The sequence below is a fragment of the Triturus cristatus genome, chromosome 9 (genome assembly GCF_964204655.1).
Source record: "Triturus cristatus chromosome 9, aTriCri1.1, whole genome shotgun sequence".
In the NCBI taxonomy this organism is placed as follows: Eukaryota; Metazoa; Chordata; class Amphibia; order Caudata; family Salamandridae; genus Triturus; species Triturus cristatus.
In genome coordinates this window covers 316,492,354-316,499,443 of record NC_140592.1, presented here as the reverse complement: position 1 = coordinate 316,499,443, position 7,090 = coordinate 316,492,354, and the positions used below count along the sequence as shown (strand labels likewise).

Here is a 7,090-nt window from a genome sequence, read left to right as displayed (position 1 = left end):
AAGTGTGCCCTTTTGTCACCCTGACCTTCCCACTGGAGGTTTAAATTGGTATTAATAGTAACCCCATTCAAGCAGTAGTTGGAATTCAACAGTATTTATGATAGAGATCCTATGCATCAGTCTAGGAGAACAGAAGGGAGAGGACTGCTGAGACAGCATTTCTATCATGTTGATAATTTAGTTGTCTTATAATGATAGAGGAATGTAGGGCAAATATGATAAGTATTGTCAAGTAGAAGCCCTAAAATCACCTCTTAATTTGTACAGATGGTGAAAGCTTGTGGCCAATGGCACTACTTTTATAGAATTTGTGACTTTTTTTTCATCATCAGATTATCCAGTGTAAGGCAGTGAAAGACAGAAAAGAGAGAAAGGCGGTGTAAGAGGAAGATAACAAACAGCCAGTAGGAAGTAAGCAGAGATGAAAAAGAAACTACAAGAGTGAGGTAAAGAGAAAGGAAGTATAGTATGGCCAAGGTTGGCATGAAGACTAGGCAGCCTTGCTATTTGGCATTTCGTAGCATCATCAGTGGGCTACTTAGGAAACCTTTGGGCCTTGCACTTTTTTCTTAATAAATACTGCCTAAAACATATCTGAGAACTTATTTAGTTTATCTCTAGTTACCCAAAATAAGATGAAGAATCAACCTAAAGCTCTTCATCCCATGACAACCTTTACAGCAGTAATGTTTATGTCCTTATTAACCTTGACATTTACACAGCGTATGCTACTCACCTACACATGTGTAGGAACAGTGCCTGCTTCGTCATTTCCATTTTCAGAAAGTTGGTGGGTTGGCTTAAGGTATAAGATGATGGTTATTATTTTTCTTTTGACCTTCCTTTGCTTGGCTTTTGCTTTGTCACATTAGATAACTGAAAAATTGAAAAAAAACGAAAAATACTGTTCTTAGATAAAGAGCATATATTTTCTACTAATATGTTAACAGACCATTCCTATAGTTTCCTGAATAATGGAGGATTTCAATTAAGGTATGTGAGAACATATCAAAGTACAGCTGTACAGAAACCCTGTGCTTGAACAATGTGAATTTCATACAAAAAAGATTTCTTCTTATAAAGGTTCATCACAAATCTCAGTATAAAGTTTGAGGATATCACACAAGAGGTCTCAGGCCTCTTCACTATATGATACAATAGTATGGGGAAACAATGCTACTTGTCCAGTTTAGTATCGCTTTCTGAATGTAAGCTACCAGTCCAGAAAATATATTTATTACCCAGAGGATAGTTTTGGATGGACAGGGCACGCCATGCTCATACTTCTGAAAGTGGTTAGACTACGCTTTTGCTAAGACGCTGTTTATCTAATGTTAATGACATTTTTTAAACTTGCTTTCAAAAATTGTAACACCATGGGGAATAGATAAGAATTTGCTAAGATGGGTGAGTAACCTATATAACACCTTGAAAGTTTTAGTCTGCTGAACTGCCATAGACATGGGTTATCCAAGATGACTCTTGGTGTTGGCAATCATGGACTGGGATATGGATCTGCACAGAGAATGGTCACATGCACTGTTAGGTCCCCATGAGAGGTCTTACTTTATCAGCAAAATGTGCCTGTGCACACTTCTGATAATGTTTATGCTACATCTTTGCTAAATTACAGACTACCTTCCAGCAATGAGAAAATACTCTATTGTAAATTAATAGAAATACTGATAAATTAACAGAACAATTGCCTATCACTTAACCATATTGAAGTAAACGGCCACTAGGGCTTTCCTGTACACACCCAAACAGAGTTAAAGCTCGGGTCTTTAAACAAATGTGCCTCTTTATCAGTGCATACAGAACTGGGTCGTAAGCACTAAATACTAGGGAATTCATAAGAATGTCACCTTCGAACCAAATATATATTTTGGTTACATAGCTGTGCCTTTTCAAAAGATCTGAAGAACCAGTGAGCCACACTTTGTTTCCTTCCAGACCACATACGTTCTTACAGATATTTGTTTTTGGACTATTTACAATTACAATATCCACTTTTTTAATTGTGCAAAAATGTTGACTTGTTTTCTGACACAACCAATTGTTAATTATAGGCTCTATCAACAGACCAGAGCACTTAAAACTTCTCCAAGATGTTCAAAAGCACATACTGAAAGGTGTAGCCAACAAGAACCAAACTTTTGCCTAAAACAAATCGATACATATTTCTTCTTGTCGAAAAACAGAGCAGTACAGTTCACCACATCTGTTTGCATATCCATAAGTGATATATAACGGTATTTTCCCATTTCTAATTGAATCCTATAGACTTGCTGTCATCGGCCTTGTGTAGGATCTGCTTTAATCGTTACCTCCACTTTTTGAGTGGTGTTATGCTGTTTCTGACAAGTCTGACTGGGATCCTACTAACCAGAACCCCAGTCTATGTGCTTTCTCCCCTAAATTGGCTATGGTAAGCACTCAGGTACACCCCAAATTGGCTACTATTGTATCCTGATAAGTCCCTAGTATATGGTACCAAGGTACCCAAGGCATAGGTACACCAGGGGTCTCCCATGGGCTGAAGCATGTATTATGCCACCCAAAGGCAGACCATTCAAACTGTGACTAGAGGCCTCCCATTGCGTCCTGTGTAAGCTGGTGCTAGCACCACTTACAACAGATATAAGTTTGCTTATATCTGTGGTCACTGCACTTAAAACCTATGTCACATCTAAGGCAGGCCTTCCAATCCTGAAGGCAGGGTCCTCGGATCTAAGTGTGAGGGTGTCCCTGCATGAGTAGGACACCCCTACAACCTTCGGAGTCCATCCTCCCTGGTTGTAAGTGCATCAGCCATTACGATATATAGAGTGGCCATGCATCATTATACGATAATCAACTCTAAACTGGCTGTAACAAACCCAGTCATGTTTGGTATCAAACAGGTATGATTCCATGCACTGTGAAGCTCCTCCGGGAGGCCCTCAGTACTCCCGGTACCAGTCTTCCAGAACTGGACAGCAAGCTAGGGCTGCTGCCGACCAGAGACATATTTCTGCCCTCCTGCTGCTGAGCCAAGCTCAAGCAGGGAAAGGCAGAACAATAGATATCCTGTTACAGGGAGGTGTGAACACCTCACAGACAGGGTTTAGTGTATTTGGGCAGGGTGGGGGCACTTGCCAGCGCCACTGCGACTGCTTGAAGGGCACATTTGATGCCCTCCTTGCATACTCCAGTTCCCGCTCTGGCGCTAAACTGGACAAAGGACAAGGGAGTATCCTCCCCACTGTCCAGCCCCTCCTCTGGGACAGACCCCTGAATCGTGGCAATCCTTTCCTTAGGGTACTTAAGGGCTTACCTGTGGGTGGGTCCCAAGATTTATCGTGGGACGAGATTCAGATCGAGACACCACTTCATCTTTGACTGTCTGGGTACTCTGGACTTTGCTGGACTCTACTCTGGCCACCGAGATAGCAACTGGGAAGACTTCTGCTGCTCCTGGTCTTGTCGTCCTGCAATGCCTGTGCTCCATACAGGATCCTTCCAAGGCCTGTGGACATCCAAGACACCTGAAGGACTCTCCCTAGAAGTGAAGGATAAGTTACTTACCTGTAATCCTAGTTCTCTTCCAGGGGTATCCTCATCAAAGTCATAAGCACTGAATATTCCCGCCCATGTGCGGGGACCCCGGAAATAAGAAAAATTATATATGAAAACCATATGTATACAGCTCTGTATATGTATACACATATATTATTTTTTCCAAGCAAATGCAGCCCCCATAGAAGGCTAAACAATGTAGATACAATTATCCAATAATGCACCATAGGTATAAAAATACCCTAACTCCCTTTTTTTTTATTTTTTTTTAATGAGGTAACACACTCATAACAAAGGAAAAAAAGGACACTGTGCAAAACACAGATCCATCAAACATTGTTAGCCTGCAGGCTGCATTGCAATACAATACCATAGAGACTGAAAAGCCTTGTACAGGTAAAAACTGGCACCGTGCTTTTAAGGCAGCCCTGACTCCAATATCCCATCATGCCTCAGGGGTGACAGTTGGGTCAGTTGTTCTTTGCGGGACTGTAGTCCTACATACAAAGATATATTTCCTCCATGTTAAATAATACAAATCTCAAAATTGCCTGGGGAGGCGGGTGGGTTGCTTATGACTTTGATGAGGATACCCCTGGAAGAGAACTAGGATTACAGGTAAGTAACTTATCCTTCTCTTCCAGGGGATCCTCATCAATAGTCATAAGCACTGAATAGAATAGCAAGCCCACCTTCCATCTGCAGGCAACTGAGAACTGCACTATACATGGAGTAATAAACCATTGACAAATTCAGTTATTGAACAGATTCCTCAAGGAGGCCTGTCCTACTTGAGTGTCTGCTCTGGTGTCCGAATCCAGACAATAATGCCTCATAAATGTGTGGACAGATCTCCAAGTGGCTGCCTTGCAGATCTCGGAGAGTGGGACATTATTGAGAAAAGCAGCAGTAGCCGCCTTCCCTCTTGTGGAGTGCTTTAGGTCGAGCGGCCAATGGCTTCTGCGCCAGCTGATAAGCCAATTTAATGGCCGACACAATCCACCTAGCAATGGAACGCTTAGATGCAGCAAAACCTGTGCGGACAGCACCATAGTTAACAAATAAGTGGTCAGTCTTCCTGATAGCCTTAGTCCTATCTAAGTAGAACTTTAGAACGCGCTTGACATCTAAAGAGTGCAACGCCCTCTCCGCTGGCGATGAGGGGTTGGGAAAAAAGGTAGGTAAGGAGATAGTCTGGTTAACATGGAAATCTGACACCACCTTTGGTAAAAAGGCTGGATGAGTTCTCATCACTACTCTATTCAGATGAAAAATAGTGTAGGGCTCTTTAGAACAGAGTGCCTGTATTTCGCTCACCCTACGTGCTGAAGTGATAGCTATCAAAAAAGCTGTTTTCCACGTAAGGTGCTGCAAAGTAGCTTTATGTATGGGCTCGAAAGGTGAACTCATAAGCTTTGATAGAACCAGGTTTAGCTCCCAAGAAGGTGAGGGAGGCCTTACTGGGGGGTAAGCCTTTTTGAGCCCCTGCAAAAAATCCTTAACCACCTGCAGCTTGAAGAATGACTGCTGCGAAGGGGAGCACCTATATGCTGTAATGGCCGCTAGGTGAACCTTAATGGATGAAAATTTCAACCCCAGTCTGGCTAAGTGAAGGAGATAAGGCAAAATCGCTTCCTCCTGACATTTTGTAGGGTTATACTGATGTTGCATACACCATACATAAAACCTCTTCCACTTACAGAAATAAGAGTGTCTTGTAGAAGGCCTCCTAGCCTCCTTCAGTATGGTCATACACTCCTGAGGAAGGTTTAAATGGCCATACTGGAGGACTTCAGGAGCCATGCTGTTAAGCTCAGCGAGGGAAGACTGGGATGGTAAATCTTCCCCTGCATCTTGGTTAACAAGTCCGGTCTGCAAGGCAGGCGCTTGTGAGGTCGGATCGACATGTGGAGGAGATCCGTGTACCACCACTGCCTCGGCCAGTCCGGTGCTATGAGGATCATCTTGGCAGACGAGTGTTGCAGCTTGGTCACCACCTTGGGGATCAGCGGGAGCGGCGGAAAGGCGTACACAAATGTCATTGACCAATCGATCAAAAGGGCATTCCCTATGGATCCTGGTCGATGGTATCTTGAGGCGAAGCCTCGGCATTTCGCGTTGTGTTCGTCCGCGAAGAGATCTATTTGCGGACGTCCCCACTCCTTGAAGATGCCCTCTAGTACCTCGTCGTTGAGTACCCAGTCGTCTGGATCTTGAAAATGATGACTGAGCAAGTCCGCTTTTACGTTGAGCTCTCCTGGCAGGTGCACCGCCTTTATTGAAATGTTCCTTGCTAGGCTCCAGTGCCATAGGGACTGAGCCTCCAGCGAGAGCATCCTGGATCGAGTACCCCCCTGTTTGTTCAGGTAGTACATTGTGGTGGTATTGTCCGTTTGTACTAGAATGGGACTCGTCCTGATAGCTGGCAGGAATGCTTTGAGGGCTAGGTGGACTGCCCTGAGTTCTAGCATGTTGATGTGGTACAACCTTTCGCTGCTTGACCACCGTCCTTGAGTCTGTAGGGATCCCAGATGCGCACCCCAACCCTGTAGGGATGCGTCGGTGATCAACGTCTGAGATGGGGGTTCTTGATGAAACGGAAGCCCCACCTGTAGATTGAGTGGTTTCAACCACCACTTGATTGATTGCCTGGTCGCTGAGGAAAGACAGACTAGTTCCTCCCACAGTGAATTCCTTTGGTCCCATTTGTCCTCCAGATCTTGTTGGAGAGGACGCAGACTCAACCTGGCATTGGCACCAGGAATATGCAGGATGCCATGGCCCCCAGCAGAGACGAAATCTGTCGCGCTGTAGAGCGCTTGTTGGTCATAATCTGCTTTCCTTTGTAGATCAGGGATGACCGTCTCTCCTCCGAAGGAAACACTTTTCCTACTGCGGAGTCTATACTTGCACCGAGGTAGTGTATCCTTTGGGTTGGTGTGAAGTTGGATTTCTTGAAGTTTACCCTGAGCCCCAATCTGTGAGACAGGTTCAGGCAGCGTTCCAGCTGTGAGTGCACACTCTGAGGCGATGGTCCTTTTATCAGCCAATCGTCTAGATAGGGATAGACGAAGACTCCTGCGCGCCTCAGTGCAGCCGCTACTACTGCCATGCATTTTGTAAATACTCGAGGGGCCGATTTCAGGCCAAATGGTAGGACCTTGAATTGATAGTGAGAGGTCCCCACCATGAACCTTAGGAATTTCTGATGAGACTGTACTATGGGAACATGAAAATACGCGTCTTGCAGATCCAGCGAGCACATCCAATCTCCTTGCCGGAGATGCGGATATATCTGGTGAAGCGCAAGCATGCGAAATTTTTCCCTTTTGATATGCTTGTTTCCGTAAGTCCAAGATGGGTATGAACTCTGCTTTTGCATTTCTTTTTTGGATCAGAAAATATCTGGAGTAGACTCCTCTTCCTCTCTGCGCCCTGGGTACTTTTTCTATTGCTGATTTGAGCAGCAGGGTCGCTACTTCTTCTCTTAACATCTTGAGGTGTTGAGATGATTGTACAGGGTGGATCGAGG

The 7,090-nt window shown here is 44.4% G+C and overlaps 1 pseudogene; it reads right to left on the bottom strand.

The window, feature by feature from the left end:
- Positions 1 to 1,713: 1,713 nt before the first annotated feature.
- On the bottom strand, positions 1,714 to 2,179 carry LOC146797830 (mitochondrial inner membrane protease subunit 1 pseudogene; annotated as a pseudogene).
- Positions 2,180 to 7,090: the final 4,911 nt, after the last annotated feature.